General features: G+C 51.5%; 1 protein-coding gene across 5 annotated transcripts in view; it reads left to right on the forward strand.

Annotated features, from left to right (window-relative positions):
• Positions 1 to 7051: 7051 nt before the first annotated feature.
• KMT5B (lysine methyltransferase 5B) overlaps positions 7052 to 14607 on the forward strand; it is a 59008-nt gene continuing 51452 nt past the window's right edge. For 3 of the 5 annotated variants that reach the window (XM_050758158.1, XM_050758160.1, XM_050758165.1), the window contains exon 1: positions 7052 to 7229. The gene's annotated coding sequence lies outside the window, so the exon portion shown is untranslated. Of the gene's footprint in view, positions 7230 to 7362; positions 7565 to 14607 lie in introns of those variants that run through there. The other 2 variants (XM_050758159.1, XM_050758161.1) reach the window with 1 other exon arrangement.

Raw genomic sequence — 14607 nt, forward strand, 5'->3', positions numbered from 1 at the left:
AATTTGCTTGTCAAGATAAGTCATGGAAAAACTGAAGTTTTCACTGAGCAGTAGTATTTTTCCAGATTATTTCCCTCTTCTTTGAGCACATAATTTGCATGCAGTGATTTGCACAGAATTTAGATTTGGCTCACGCCTGTAATCACAGAGCTTTGGGAGACCGAGGCGGGAGGATTGCTTGAGCTCAGGAGTTCAAGACCCACCTGGATAACATGGTGAAAACCCATCTCTACAAAAAAATTTTTAAAAAATTAGGCTGGGTGTGGCCGGGCGCGGTGGCTCACACCTGTAATCCCAGCACGTTGAAAGGCTGAGGCAGGTGGATCATCTGAGGTCAGAAGTTTGAGACCAGCCTGGCCAACATGGCAAAACCCCACCTCTACTAAAAATACAAAAATGAGCCAGGCATGGTGGCACGTACCTGTAATCCCAGCTACTAGCTGGGCTGAGGCAGAAGGATCACTTGAACCTGGGAGGTGGAGGTTGCAGTGAGCCAAAGTCGTGCCACTGCACTCCAGCCTGGGCAACAGAGTGAGACACCATCTCAAAAAAAAAAAAAAATTAGCCAGGTGTGGTGGTGAGTGCCTGCAGTCCCAGCTAGTGGGATGGCTGAGGTGGGAGGATCACCTGAGCCCAGAGAGGTCGAGGTTGCAGGGAGCTGAGATCACACCACTGCACTCCAGCCTGGGTGGCGGAGTGAGACCCTATCTCAAAAAAAAAAAACTTAGATTTACAGTTTGAGAATTTTCACAACATACACACCCTGACAATCAGCCCTCAGAAACAGAGATTTCCATCTTACCATAGTTTCTCATGTCCCCTGATGGGCAATCCCAGCTGCCCAGAGACTAATGACTCTTTGGATTTCTATCACCATAGATTAGGGGATTTTCTCTTCCATGACTTCATTGTTTGGAACCCAACAATTTTTACTCTATAGTTTCTGACGTCTTTGTCTCAATGTAATGTTTTTGAAATTCATCTATGGTGTTTGTAAGAGTAGTTTGTTTCTTTTTATTTCTGAACAGGATTCTATCATATGAAGAGACCACAATGTGTCTGTCCATCCTTTTGGTGGTTGGCATCCGGGTTGTTTCCAGTTTACAGCTATAATAAATACAGCTACCACAAATAACTATAAAGGAAGAAATAAAGAAAGAGAGTGGGAGGGAAAGAGAGAAAAATAAAGAAATAGAGAAAGAGGAGGAAAGAAAGGATGGAAGAAGAGGAGGAGAGAGGAAGGAACAGACACCAATTGAACAAAACTAGGAACCCACAAATCCATTCTGAGGTGCATATGTGTATATATAGATAGATAGGTATATATATACACACACACACATATATATGATGTGATGAGGAATGATGTTCACATCCCCTCAATGAATCTCTCCACAGAAAACTTATTTATTACAATGGGCAAGCAAGTGACCTGCCGATGGGGAGGCCTGGACACCCCTAAACCACATTACGGGTGACCCAAGTGGGCATCACCCATAATGGGGTAAATCAAAACTGCTGCAGTTGTAACATCTCATTTTTTGATTTTTTTTTTCTTTTCTTTTTTTTTTTGAGATGGAGTCTCGCTCCGTCACCCAGGCTGGAGTGCAGTGGCATGATCTCGGTTCACTGCAACCTCCGCCTCCCGGGTTCAAGCAATTCTCCTGCCTCAGCCGCCAGAGTATCTCAGATTATAGGCACACACCACCATGCCCGGCTAATTTTTTTTGTATTTTTAGTAGAGACGGGGTTTTATCATGTTGGCCAGGCTGGTCTCAAACTCCTGACCTCAAGTGATCTGTCTGCCTCAGCCTCTCAAAGTGCTGGGATCACAAACGTGAGACACTGCCTCTGGCCAGAAATTATTAAAAAATAATAATAATAAGATAAAGCTCCACTTGCCCATGAGGCAACCTTTGTCAGCGGCTGTTGGTCCTCTCTGTGTTTGCTTCTAGAGAGGGCTGGTTAGGGCTGAGTTTTATTTGGGGGAGAGGAGATAAAAAGGAGTGCGATGGGACCCCAAAAGAACGATATCCTCAGTGACAGGGAAATTTTCTTGGTGCCTGTCCCACTGCCCAGGTGGGTGCTGAGCACACAACCCCCAGGGCACCCATGAGCTGGAACACCACACACCTTGTGGGGTGGGTGGTGGAGAAGCCTTGTCAACAAAGCAAGATTGAGCCCCCAGAGTTTGGGGAGTGATTACAGAGCCCCATGCACCTCCTTTTATCCTTGTAGCAACCCTGGAAAGTTAGTATTAGTATCTTTCCCTCTTCCTTCCTCCCTCCCTTCAGCGAAAGCAGAGGAAGCCTCAAACACCATGTCCCCAGGGGTGGTTCTGGATGCTGGAGACACAGCAATGAATGAGACAAAGCTCCCTGCCCTTGAGAAGCTGACAGTCTAAAGAGAGAGTCAGCCCTAGGATGAATACTGAAAGATACAGAATGCTAGAGCTGTCGCGTGTGCTAAGGAGAAAGAACCCTGAAGCCATGAAGGAAGAATGAAAACTAGGTCTCGGCCGGGCATGGTGGCTCAAGCCTGTAATCCCAGCACTTTGGGAGGCCAAGACGGGTGGATCACCTGAGGTCAGGAGTTTGAGACCAGCCTAGCTAATGTGGCAAAACTCCATCTCCACTAAAAATACAAAAGTTAGCCAGGCATGGTGGCACACGCCTGTAATCCCAGCTACTTGGGAGGCTGAGGCAGGAGAATTGCTTTAACCTGGGAGGTGGAGGTTGCAGTGAGCCGAGATCGCACCACTGCACTCCCACCTGGGTGAGAAGAGTGAAACTCCATCTCAAAAAAGAAGGAAAGAAGGACAGAAAGAGGGGAGGGGAGGGGAGGGGAGGGGAGGGGAGGGGAGGGGAGGGGAGGGGAGGGGAGGGGAGGGGAGGGGAGGGGAGGGGAGGGGAGGGGAGGGGAGGGGAGGGGGAGGGGGGGGGGAGGGGAGGGGAGGAAACTATGTCCTAGACTTGAGTGCTGGAAGGGTACCTGTTTGAGAGGTGGAAGGGTGTGGTAGGAGGGGGTTTTGCTTTCATGTGTGTCCCCCGGTTTAGCCATGTTATATCTGAAATGCCTATTAAGCATGGAAATGGTGGTGTCTGAAGTTGAGAGAAGTCCAGGCTGGAGAGAGAATTTGAGCATCTGAAACACATAAACAATTGTAAAGCTACAGAGGAACTTACTAAGGCCGGTCCAAGGAATGGACCTTTTCACAGGTGAGGGAATGGTAGGCTGACAGGCTACATCACTTGCCCCAAATTCCATGACTGGCAAACTGCAGAGCTGGGATTCAAACCCAGGTCAGACTCATGCCAACCTCTGTTGGCAGCTGCTGTCAAGTCTTGCTGCTGTTGACCAGGGGTCTTGGGTGTGTCACTTGACCTTTCAGTGGCTGTTTCTTTTTTTTTTTTTTTTTTGAGACAGAGTCTCACTCTGTTGCCCAGGCTGGAGTGTAGTGGCATGATCTCGGCTCACTGCAACTTCCACCTTCCAGGTTCAAGCCATTCTCCTGCCTCAGCCCCCTGAGTAGCTGGGATTACAGGCGTGTGCCACCACGTCCAGTTAATTTTTGTATTTTTAGTAGAGACGGGTTTCACCATGTCAGCCAGGTTGGTCTCAAACTCCTGAGCTCAGGAGATATGCCTGCCTTGGCATCCCAAAGTGCTGGGATTACAGGCATGAGCCACCACGCCCAGCTTTAGTGGCTGTTTCTTCTATTCAAGGACAGTGGCAGTGGAGGGGCAGGTGGAAGGCAAGAATGGTGCCGGGGGTAGTGGTGCTCAGCAATGTGACCAGGAAACCCGCCAGCCACCCAGAGGGGCCACTGGGATAGCTGGGTACGCCCCACTCTGCCTCTGGTTTCAGACACCTGCTCCCATCATAGTCCTAGCTTCGGGGTGGGGTGGGGACCCGGGGCAGACGCATTTGCGGAGCACGGAAGACAACACATCACTTTACAATGAGAAGCAACCTGCCTCCAACCTGGAATTGTGGGGTCAACGTGACCTGTGGGCCATCCTAGTAGGCACAGGATCAAAGCAAGTGAATCCCTGCCATCCTGTCACTGGGTGAACCTGGCACTCGAGGAAAGGGAGTGGGAGAGCATAGCAGGGTGGGTAGCACTAGGCTGGAGTGCCCCTGGACACACCAGAGCCAGCCCTGCTAGGGAGACCAAAATAGACTTCATGGCCTCAGTCAGTGCCCTGGCAAGTGTGCCATTCCCAGGCCAGCTCCGGGCTAGGCTGGCACTCCTGGCCAGCCTCACGGTGCTTCCGGGGCCAGCCAGGCCCCTTCCGCTGACTCGGTCTTTCTTTAGAGCTGTTAATCCCTTTCGGTCCGGCCAGGCTGGGGAGGCCCCCCAGCCTCTGTGGCTCAGCTCTTCCACTTTGGGGTGTCTAGAGGTCTCCCAGTGTAAATACCAAAGGCTCCTGTCACACAGGGACTGGGCAGGTGCCTGGCCGCCTACTTCCTGCTCTCCCTCCCCTGCCAGCTGGCAGGAGGAGCCTCCAACTGGCCTCTCCTGTGGGAGTCTCCCTAGGGAGGGCTCTCCTGGGCTGTGCTCTCAGCCCAGCTTAGCCCTGGCTTCCCTGAGCGGGGACCCCCGAAGGCCTCAAGCCCCCTGCACGGCTCCACCAAGGTCCTGAACCCCAACTCAGCTCTGCCAGGAGCCCTGGCCTACCCTGGGCCTCTCAGCTGAGGCTGGAAGAGCAGCTGGCAACGTAGGGGGATTGAGGGAAGAATGGACACAGAACTGGGGGCCTGGGAGCAGGCTGGGCTTGGGTTTGCTCATCTGTGTCCCTGCCAGGCTGTGGGCCCAGCCTTGCAAGGTGCCCAGAACACTTGACTTGGCATCGGGCAGTGAATACAAGGAAGTGCCTGCATCTTGGGAGTATGGGGGCTTCACAGGACTCAGGATTTGGCATTCACTCTGAAGGGCATGTGGAGAGCACCTCTATGCTGGGGTGGGCTCTGGAAAGGTGGGAGTGGGGAGGACATCGGTTTTGGGGACTCTGGAGGGCTGCTCAGGCATAGCTGGACTTGGGGCCTGAGACCGAGGTAGACTTAGAGCCAGATGGTGTTTCCTCAGTGAGCTCGCCTCCCGTGGGCATTCGGTGGTGGGCGTGGCAAAGGCAGTCTCGGTGTTTCTGGGGTGCAAGCTGAGTATTTGGAGCTAGGCACTATGAAAATCTTGGAAAGTTTCTGATAAACCAGAAACCAAGAACACCAAAGCAATCATTTGCTAGCTGCGTCTGCAAAGACGAACGTGGCAGAGTGGATTCTGCTGCCACAGATGACGCTGCTTTTAGTGAAAGGGCAGACAGAAGAGGGGCCCACCGCCCAACCCTGAGTAGGCCTCCAGAGGGAGGAAGCTGCTGATTGTGCAGGTGAGGGCAGTGGGAGGAGCTCTGTTTTGAAGATGAGACCTGCTTCCGCCTCCGTCAGCCATGTGCCCCCAGCAGTCACCGTGCCTCAGTTTCCCTCTGTGGAAGGCCGTAAGGAGCATCATGTTTACCAGCCAAAGTCGAAGTCGAGGATAAGGGCAAATAAGGGAGGCGCTTGCGTCAGTGTTAGTTGGACTTAGCCCAGTCCTTGTGTTAGGTGGTCGTCCACGGCCTCCATTCATCATCCTTTGTGGAGGATGATGGCCCTGGAGCCGCAGGGGAAAACTAAGGCAGACTGCGGCTCTTCCTGGCATCTGACTGAGCTGCCTGCCCTGCCGCCCTGCCCGCCTCCTCTCTATGGCAAGGGCAGCCTTCCTCCCCTCCCAGGGCCTTGACACTGACTGGTCCCACTGTCCATACAAGTCCTAGCCACCCCCTTTTACCAACACGCTCAAATTCACCCTCCAGGTCTGCGCTTCCTCGGGTCACCTGCCGGCACCAAGTTCCGGGCATCTCTGCACGCCTATGCCAACCTCAACTTCTTGGAGGTCCTCCGCACCCGCCTCCTGATTTATTCTGCATTTTTCACCCGAATGCTGGATGAGGGCTCTAGCTCAAGCCCTGACTAGTTGTCACAGAGGTCACGGAACTCCACGTGCCTCAGTTTCCCTAGGTGTAAAGTAGGACCCACATGGTTCCCACCTCCGGGGGTTGTCCTGAGGCGTGAGAGGGAGGATGCGCGGAGGCCCTGGGCAGCCCCGCAGGGGTCGGGCGTGCGCTCGTCGTTGTTCTGTTGTCTGAACTGCAAGATCGATGCCCAGGCAAGCTTCGCAGCTCCCCCGCTCGCAGGGGGCCCGGCCCGTCAGGATCTCCCCGCCAGCCCGGGCTCCCCGAGGAGGGGTCGCACGGCCAGCGCGCAGGGCACACCCGGAGTGGGGCGGAGCGTGGCGCGGGGCGCAATGGGTGTTGGGGGCGGCGGGGCCAGCGGGGGGCCAGGCCGAGGCGCGCCCGCTCTCCTCCTCCCTCGCATGCTCCGCGCAGGAACGCTCAGCCTGCCCACATGGTCTTAGGGTGCATCTGCTGCCAGTGACCCCCATTCCCACAACAAAGACGCTCGCCTGCCTGGGGCCAATTCCCTCGGCGCAACCGGGAGGCGCGGCGGGCAAAGGGGGTCCCCTTCCCCAGGTCTGCAGCCCGAGAGGCTGGCTCCAGAGCCATCCCTGGAAGGGGCAGGTGTGCAACAACCCAGGGCCCGAGACAGCCACCGGGGCCCCGCGGGAACCGGGACCGGAACGCAGTCGCGTAAAGGCGACAGGGGACCCTAAGGTTGCGCCCGTGGGGCGCGGGCGACGCCGCCTCAGCCGCGATTTAAAGGGCAGCGACGGCGGAGGGATACCAGCCGCCGCCAGGCCGGCCGCGGATCCCTCCGCCACGAGGGGAGGCGACGGCTAGCTCTGAATCGCCCTTTGTCCCTCCGCCGTCGGGAGCGCCCGGCGCGGAACTCCCTCCCCGCGCGTGCCCGCGTCCCGCACAGAGCTCCGTGGAAGTGCCGCGGCGGCTGGGCCTGGCGGGAGGCGCGCGCACACTGTGGCGCTCGCGCGGCACGGTGTCCCTCCGCCGTCGAGGCCGCGGCCTCCTTTTCGTATCCTTCCACCGTGCCCGGGCGGGGTCCGGGCGGCTCACCGGGGGCGGCGGCGCGGCGGCGGTGCGGGCGGCGGGGCTGCGGAGCGATGAGGTGAGGACGCCCGGGGACCGGAGGCGGCACCGCGCGGCGCACGGACGTGGGACGCGAAGTCCTGAAGCCGGGGGACGCTTTTCGTACGGGCGGCCGTGCGCGAGGCGGAGGTGAGACCCCGGGTGGCGGGGCGCGGGAGCCGGCGCCGGGGGCGCGGCGATTCGAGGCCGGGGGCGCGGGGGGCGCGGCGGCGGCGGCGACCGGTTGGGGGCGGGGGGCTTGGCCGCCGTGGGGACTCATTTTTCCCGTCAGCGGAGGGAGCAGGCGGTGCTGCGGTCCGCGCCGCCATCTTGGATTTTACTCTCCATTTTTCTCTGGAATTATTTTTGGTGATTAATTTTCTGGGAGGACTGGGACGTGGGGCCCGGCGGCGCGGCCCCGCATCGCAGCGGCCGGGCAGCGGGGCCTCGGACGCGCCCCGAGAAAGAGCGGGGCGGCGCGGGCGGTGAGTCGGGGGAGGGGCGGGCGCCGGCGAGGGTGTGCTGGGGGCGGCCTTGGCGACGGGGCGGGCGGGGACGTGGGGGACCGCGGGCCGGGGCCGGTCGCAGGGCCGCTGGGGCCAAGGCGGGTGGGGGGGCCGGGGCCGGGCGCAAGCGGCCGGGCGCGGGGGGCGGGGCTGCGGCCAGGCCGGTGCGGGGCCGGCGCGGGGCCTGCAGTGGTGGCCGCGGCCGGAAGGGAGCGGTAGCGGCCGCCGGGCAGCGTCGGGGCCGGGCCCGCGGCCGCACGAGGGGAGCAGCCCCGTCGCTCGCGATTGGGGGACTCTGTTTTCCCTTTTCTCCAATGGGCAGCCGTGAACCGTCTCGCCCAATCTGCTCCCACTGTCGGCGCTGAACTTTTTGTTTTTGTTTTGGCCCAAGCGCATTTCGGAGCCCTCCCGAGCTCGTCCTGCAGCCCACCCTCCTCCCCGACGGCGCTTCTGGCCGTGGCCCGGCGCCCCACGGCCGCTGCCTCCCCTTTGTGCTGTATCCGCTCTCCCTTGGTTCCCTGGTGTCTGTCTGTCCTTCCACGTATCGGCGGATGATGTGCACCGTTGTCACCTCCGCCTTGGAAGGAGGAACAGGCAGGTTTTCACAATGACAGCTCGATGCAACTTGCTGGATTAAGATAGAAACAAGTTGGGTGCTGAGAAGTTCAGTCTATTTGGGTTTATTAACCCGGGTCTGGTGCAGTAACTTAGGATCTATTAAGCGGTGGAACTTTAGGAATTAATTTTTAAGAATTTGCCAAATGAAATTTATCAGGAGTGAGGGGAGTTTTCCTTAGAATAGAGGGCTGATGAATTAATTTGACTGTGATTCTTTGTGATGTGGACCTTTTTCGATTTAAACCAGTTTGATATAAAGTGTAGTCGAGGATGGCCATATAGGTCTGAACTCTGCTGTGTAGGGTTTTCAGAGGAAGCAGTTGCCAGCTATAACTTTTTTCCCTTAGTCTTTAATATTGAGAACACGTTAATATTGAGAATACTGTTAATTAGTAGTAAAAACAAATATTTTGAAAAGGGAGGAGGAAACCATTTTTGCCTGAAATAATCACAGATAATTTGTGCATGTTGAAATACATAAATTGCTGCTTGCTGTAGATATAGATTTATTGTGTATCTGAAGGTTTAGCAATTTGAATCAGAGGTGTGGCCCTGTCCCTCTTGGAGCGCCTTATATTCCGAGGTTAGAGTCCACAAACGCTCTAATCCCGGCATGTGTGGGAACTCCAGCCCATTTTTTACTTTGTAATCTCTAAACATTCTACATTCTGGTCCCTCTCCCAAGCTCTGTCTCCAGTAGCTTCCCATGCGTGGTCCCTGTAGGCCGTGCCCTGCCTGGCATCCCTCCACCCCTTTTCTCCACCTTGTACACATTCGTCCTTCAGAAAGGCCCCGTGAGAATGTTGCCTCGCTGGTGAAACCTTCACACACACAGCCGTTGGGGTGGTTTCTTGTGAGCTTTTGAGTCTAGTGTTATCTCATCCGCCCACGGGCAGGTACAGAGTAGATGCTCATAGACACTTAATGAATGGGTTAATTTATTAATCTCCAAGTTGTCAAGCTTAATAGTTAGTATTAGTTTCTCAAAGTAAATCTAATGTTATTTACAAACATCATTATATGTTAAAAACTGAGCTGGAGAGTGAAGGGAATATGGTAGATACTTCTTCAATAAGAGAGTAAGGTAGGGCTTTATTCTTTATCCATAATCATTTCCAGGTGCTCTCGCGCCTGTATTTTCATCTGCCGTCCCAAACACCCTGAATTGCTCATGCGCTGAACTTTTCATTCTCACAGCGAATGCCAGGGGGCAGTACTGGGGAATGTGGATGGAGGGAATAGCGGACTCTTGAGAGGGAGAGACGCGTGTGAAGAAAGTGTCCCGGTGTCTGCGTGTCTTTCAGCAGGGAGTTTGGTGGGTGGGGGATGTTGTTTCGTGATTTTTCTCTTGGGTTGTTTAAAAGGGGGGTTGAATCTGGTTTTCCTTTACCTGAGTATCAGTTTGTGGGTTTATAGGGCCTGGGTTCGTGGCCAGGTTGTGTGAAAAAGAGATTTGTGTGTGTGGCATCTAAGCAGCTCCCTGTCCACGGAATGCCCTTCCCATGGCTTACAGAGAAATTCCTTTCAGATAAATCGCCGTGGTCCCATTATTTCATGTTTCTGTGTACCATATATGAGCTTTACTTTCTCTCCATTGGCAAAATCCTTCTCCGTGGGCAGGAGTTCCCCGACTGTGTCAGCCCTAGAACACTTTAATGGAATCTTCCGCACACTTTTAACGACAGGGACCACGTGTCCTCCCTCCACTCCATCACCCTGTTGGCTATAATACTGCATGTTAAGTAAATGCAGGAGACGGTCCATTATGTGTGTGGATGGGGTTGGTTTGGGACTACCTGGTCTCCGAATGAGACAGACTTAAACACCGGGCCATCTTCTTAGGGCTGTATGTCAAATGATGACTGCTGTATAGAAGTATAATTTTAGGAATAGTTGAAGGACCGTGGAATAAGAATCAATACCATTCTCTGCTCTGTCACTGTTTGTATAAGTCATTGATAGGGCCTAGTCTCCGTCTACAAAACGACTAAACCCCTCAGGTCACTTCCAATCCAAAATTATGTTAATACTTCATCTTTTACACTTCAATGCCACCCTATTTTCTCTTAAGAATGATTTTAATCATATTTTGACATCTCTCTAATTACCTTACTTAGTTCATATGCGTGTTTCTTGTAGTTTTACCTCCTTTTTTTGAAATGTCATTATGAGATAATCAGTTGAGTTTTAGAATTGAGAGACTAGGGTATCAGTGCCCCCGCCCAAAGCTTGATTGGGGGCCTGTATGGCTCCTGCAATGCCGGTTGCACCTCTGTAAGCTGTCTTAGTTTGTCTGTTTTAATAGCACACTGAAGAAAATAGTACCTAGATCCAGGGATCATTTGCTGGTGATAAACCTCTAGGTGGTACACGTGGCTCAAGCACTGGAGTAAACCCCAGGCTACAGTTTAAAAGATGGTTTTAGATCTAGCCTTATGACTTAGTAGCACTTTGAGTTTAGGAAAGCAATTTGTTTCTGAGCTTTAACTTCCTTGTTGTAGTGCTAATACTTGTCTCACCTGATAGGGTTGCTGAGCTAGTGAATCCCGAGTCCTGCATGTTACCAGAACGAGTAGAAACCGAATGCGTGTGTTCTGACACCTTTGTTTCTACCTTGTGCCACCTTTACAGGAATGCCTGATCAGCAGATCTCTAAAGGCACTGGGCTTGCCTCTCAAGCCTTACGCAAAAGGCCCCTTCAGTGAAGGGTCATTCTGTTTCGCATTCTGTACTTTTCTACCCTGTACTCAGGTAACTTTGTTTTCCCCACATGCATCCCTTTGGTTTTCGTCCCTGACTCACGTAGTAGCCCTGACTGATTTTCCTGAAAGTAGACGCTCTCCCGCGCCCTCTAGTGTTCTCTGAAAATGACTAGTATTCCAGCACCACGAACAGTGCCTAGTGGCTCTGGGAGGTTCTTCATAAATTTGTTGAACTGAGTGGATTCTAGGTCGGCCCGATGAATTATTTGCCTGTCTGATTTGTGTAACAGGGTTGAAATATCTGATAGATTTTAATGATCTCTGAGGAGTATTTTTATTTTTGAGGAAATGCTTATGTTGCATCATATGGAGAAATAGATATTTTTATTAAGAAAACCAATCTGATTTTAGGAAGCTGGAGTTTTCCTCACTGAGAAGTAAAAAGTGGCTTGATCCTTCAGCCAGTGGGCCAGTGGCACCATAGGAAACCCCTCCTTCTCTCTCCCCCTTGGAAAGGAAACAAAACCAGACGTCATTCAGGGTCCTGGAGGGTTTAGAGGAAATATTTGTTTGGTGAATATAAGTATGTACCAGGAGGGGTTTTGACCCAAAAAAGGTGTTTTTTGTTTGTTTCTTTTTGAGTCTGGGTCTTGTAGCCTCCCATGCTGGAGAGCAGTGACATAATCCCAGCTCACTGCAGCCTCAATCTCCTGGGCTCAAGCAGTCCTCCCGCCTTGGCCTCCCAAAGTGCTGGGATTATAGGATGAGCTGCCATGTCTAGCCTCATTTTTGTATTTATAATTTTGATTTATTTTTTCTTGATCATCCCATCTCAAGTCCATTCTCATATTAGTCTCTCTCCTAACATCCTGTTTTTCTTACAGCTTGCACCAGATTGATAATCACATATTTATGTCTCTTCCCACAGTATGCTGTGATCTCTACGCAGTCAGGAACCTTGTCTATTTTGTTCTAGAGTTTTACTCCTCAAATATGGGGGCAAAGTGTTTTTTTGTTTGTTTGTTTTTGTTTTTTTGAGACAGAGTGTCGCTCTGTTGCCCAGGCTGGAGTGCAGTGGTGTGATCTCAACTCACTGCAGCCTCCATCTCCCAGATCCCAGTTCATGCAATTCTCCTGCCTCAGCCTCCCGACTGGCTGGGATTACAGCCACGCACCACCACACCCAACTAACTTTTCTATCTTTAGTGGAGACAGGGTTTCACCATTTTGGCCAGCCTGGTCTTGAACTGACCACGTGATTCACCCACCTTGGCCTCCCGAAGTGCTGAGATTACTGGTGTGAACCACCATGCCTGGCCTGGGCAAAGTGTGTTTAAAAATTTGTGTGGGGCCAGGCGTGGTGGTGACTCACGCCTGTAATCCCAGCCCTTTGGGAGGCCGAGGCGGGTGAATCATGTGGTCAGGAGTTCAAGACTAACCTGGCCAACATGGTAAAACCCTGTCTCTACTAAAAATACAAAAATTAGCTGGGCATGATGGTGGGCACCTGTAATTCCAGCTACTCGGGAGTCTGAGACAGAGAATTCCTTAAACCGGGGAGGCGGAGGTTGCAGTGAGCAGAGATCGTGCCACTGCACTCCATCCTGGGCGACAGAATGAGACAGCATCTAAAAAAGTAAATAATTTGTTTGGGTCATTATTGTGTTGCCTTTTTTTTTTTTTTTTTTTTTTGAGATGGAGTCTCGCTCTGTTGCCCAAGCTGGAGTGCAGTGGGTCGATCTTGGTTCCACACAACCTCTGCCCCCTGGGTTCACGCAGTTCTCCTGCCTCAGCCTCCTGAGTAGCTGGGACTACAGGCAAGCGCCACCATGCCTGGCTAACTTTTGTATTTTTAGTAGAGATGGGGTTTCACAATGTTGGTGAGGCTGGTCTCGAACTCTTGACCTCGTGATCTGCCTGCCTCAGCCTCTCAAAGTGCTGGGATTACAGGTGTGAGCCACCGTGCCCGGCCTGTGTTGCTTTTTTGTGTGATATTAAGAGTACACAGTCTCTCAATCTGGACTTGGCTTCATTTTTTCTTTTTTTCCTAATTCTCTAAGTTTTGTTCTCATTTGTAAAATGGGAATGATAGTATTGAATGTGTGTTAAAGAACTGTGATGTGTGTATCTTCTTTTATAGGGTGTGAAAATAATCTGTTTGACCAGCTACATCACAAACTAAACTGTGTTGTAAGAAAGTCTGTAGTCCAGTCTGTCATCCCTCTGAATGTTTAGGATGGAAGGTGTAGCTTGGCATGATTTTTAATCATGCGTGTTGTTGCCAGAAGTTAAGTTCCTTCTCTTTGGGAACCATAGGGAAAGCAGAACTGGTGCTCAGCCTTGTGTCATAATTATTCTCTTGCACATTTGTTCTTTTTTAAATGGGTGAGGTGATGAGTTTTTTTTTTTCCCCCCATGTGTGACTTATGGTGGGGAGGAATGGAAGGGAAATTTCTACTTGATTCAAGTTTTGTATAGAATGTTTCTGGCCTGCTTTGCTTTTGCGTTAGTTACTTGCAAGGGGAGACCTTAATTTGTTAGCAGTTTGTGCTCTTTTAAATCTTGTGCCAAACCTAGGAGGGAGGCCCTCTTTTCATTGTACTGATGGGGCGTCGGTGAGGTTAAATAACTTGCCTGCTCAGGCTGCTGGGGTAAGGATGAAGCTAGGGTGGGACAGGTGCTTTGACTGCAGAGCCACATCCTTAATCCCTGTGCGGGCTGCCTCTGCAAAGCCCACCAGCCGGCAAACTCAAAGCAGCCTGTAACGTCCAGCCCAAGAACCACCTTTTGGAAGTTTTTCCTAACACTTGTCCTTGCCCAGTAAAAATCTTTGATGTATTTCTTGTAACTTCTGACAGAAACTGTGACCTGTACAGGCTGTACTTACAGACGTTTGACACTAGGTGGCATCTGTTTCCGGAAACGTGAATGGCTGTTTGGGTCCTAGACAAAACTGTAACAAAGAAAGCATCCTTGATTTTATTTTTAGGCACTGCTAGGTAAGCAGATGGATCAAATGTGGAGAGATGGGGAATCCTGCATTTTTGTTTTCTTCTGGAAGTTTTTTTGAGGACTTCCCTCAACAACCCCATCAGTGAAAACCTTTGTTTTAAACTATCTACTGAGATGAAGACATGGAGTCTTTCTTATTTTCTCCCTCATCGTAAATACATATTGAATGTGATACGTAAGAATGAAGCAGTATTTTCTGTGATAAGGCAATAAGGAGTTTCTTACGTGTCTGGTTGTAGATTAGTAGCCAAATAAGTAAGTCTAAGAATTGTGAATGTCTGATCATAAACTTACCAGTGGTGGGTAGTTTGCTGCTTAAAATGTTTTGCTCAAGGAGAAATTCTAATAGTTTCAGTTTTTATTGTAAGTTTTAATATAAACAGAAAACTGTTCAATCATAATGCTTTTCAGGAAGATCATGGTTATCTGGCCTAGCACAGTGTGTGAGCAATCAGAGGCATAATTAAGAGGCTAGCTCTATTTTCAAAATCCGTATAACTCAGTAGCTGTATTTTATACCTTCAGTTGAAGGATACTGTATGATTTAAACTTTTTATTTATTTACATTTTTAAAGGTGAAGTCTCACTCTGTCACCCAGGCTGGAGTGTAGTGGCATGATCATAGCTCACTGCAGCCTCTACTTCCTGGACTCCCATGATCCTTCAGCCTCCTGAGTAGCAGGGACTGAA

The sequence above is a fragment of the Macaca thibetana genome, chromosome 14 (assembly GCF_024542745.1).
Source record: "Macaca thibetana thibetana isolate TM-01 chromosome 14, ASM2454274v1, whole genome shotgun sequence".
Classification (NCBI taxonomy): Eukaryota; Metazoa; Chordata; class Mammalia; order Primates; family Cercopithecidae; genus Macaca; species Macaca thibetana.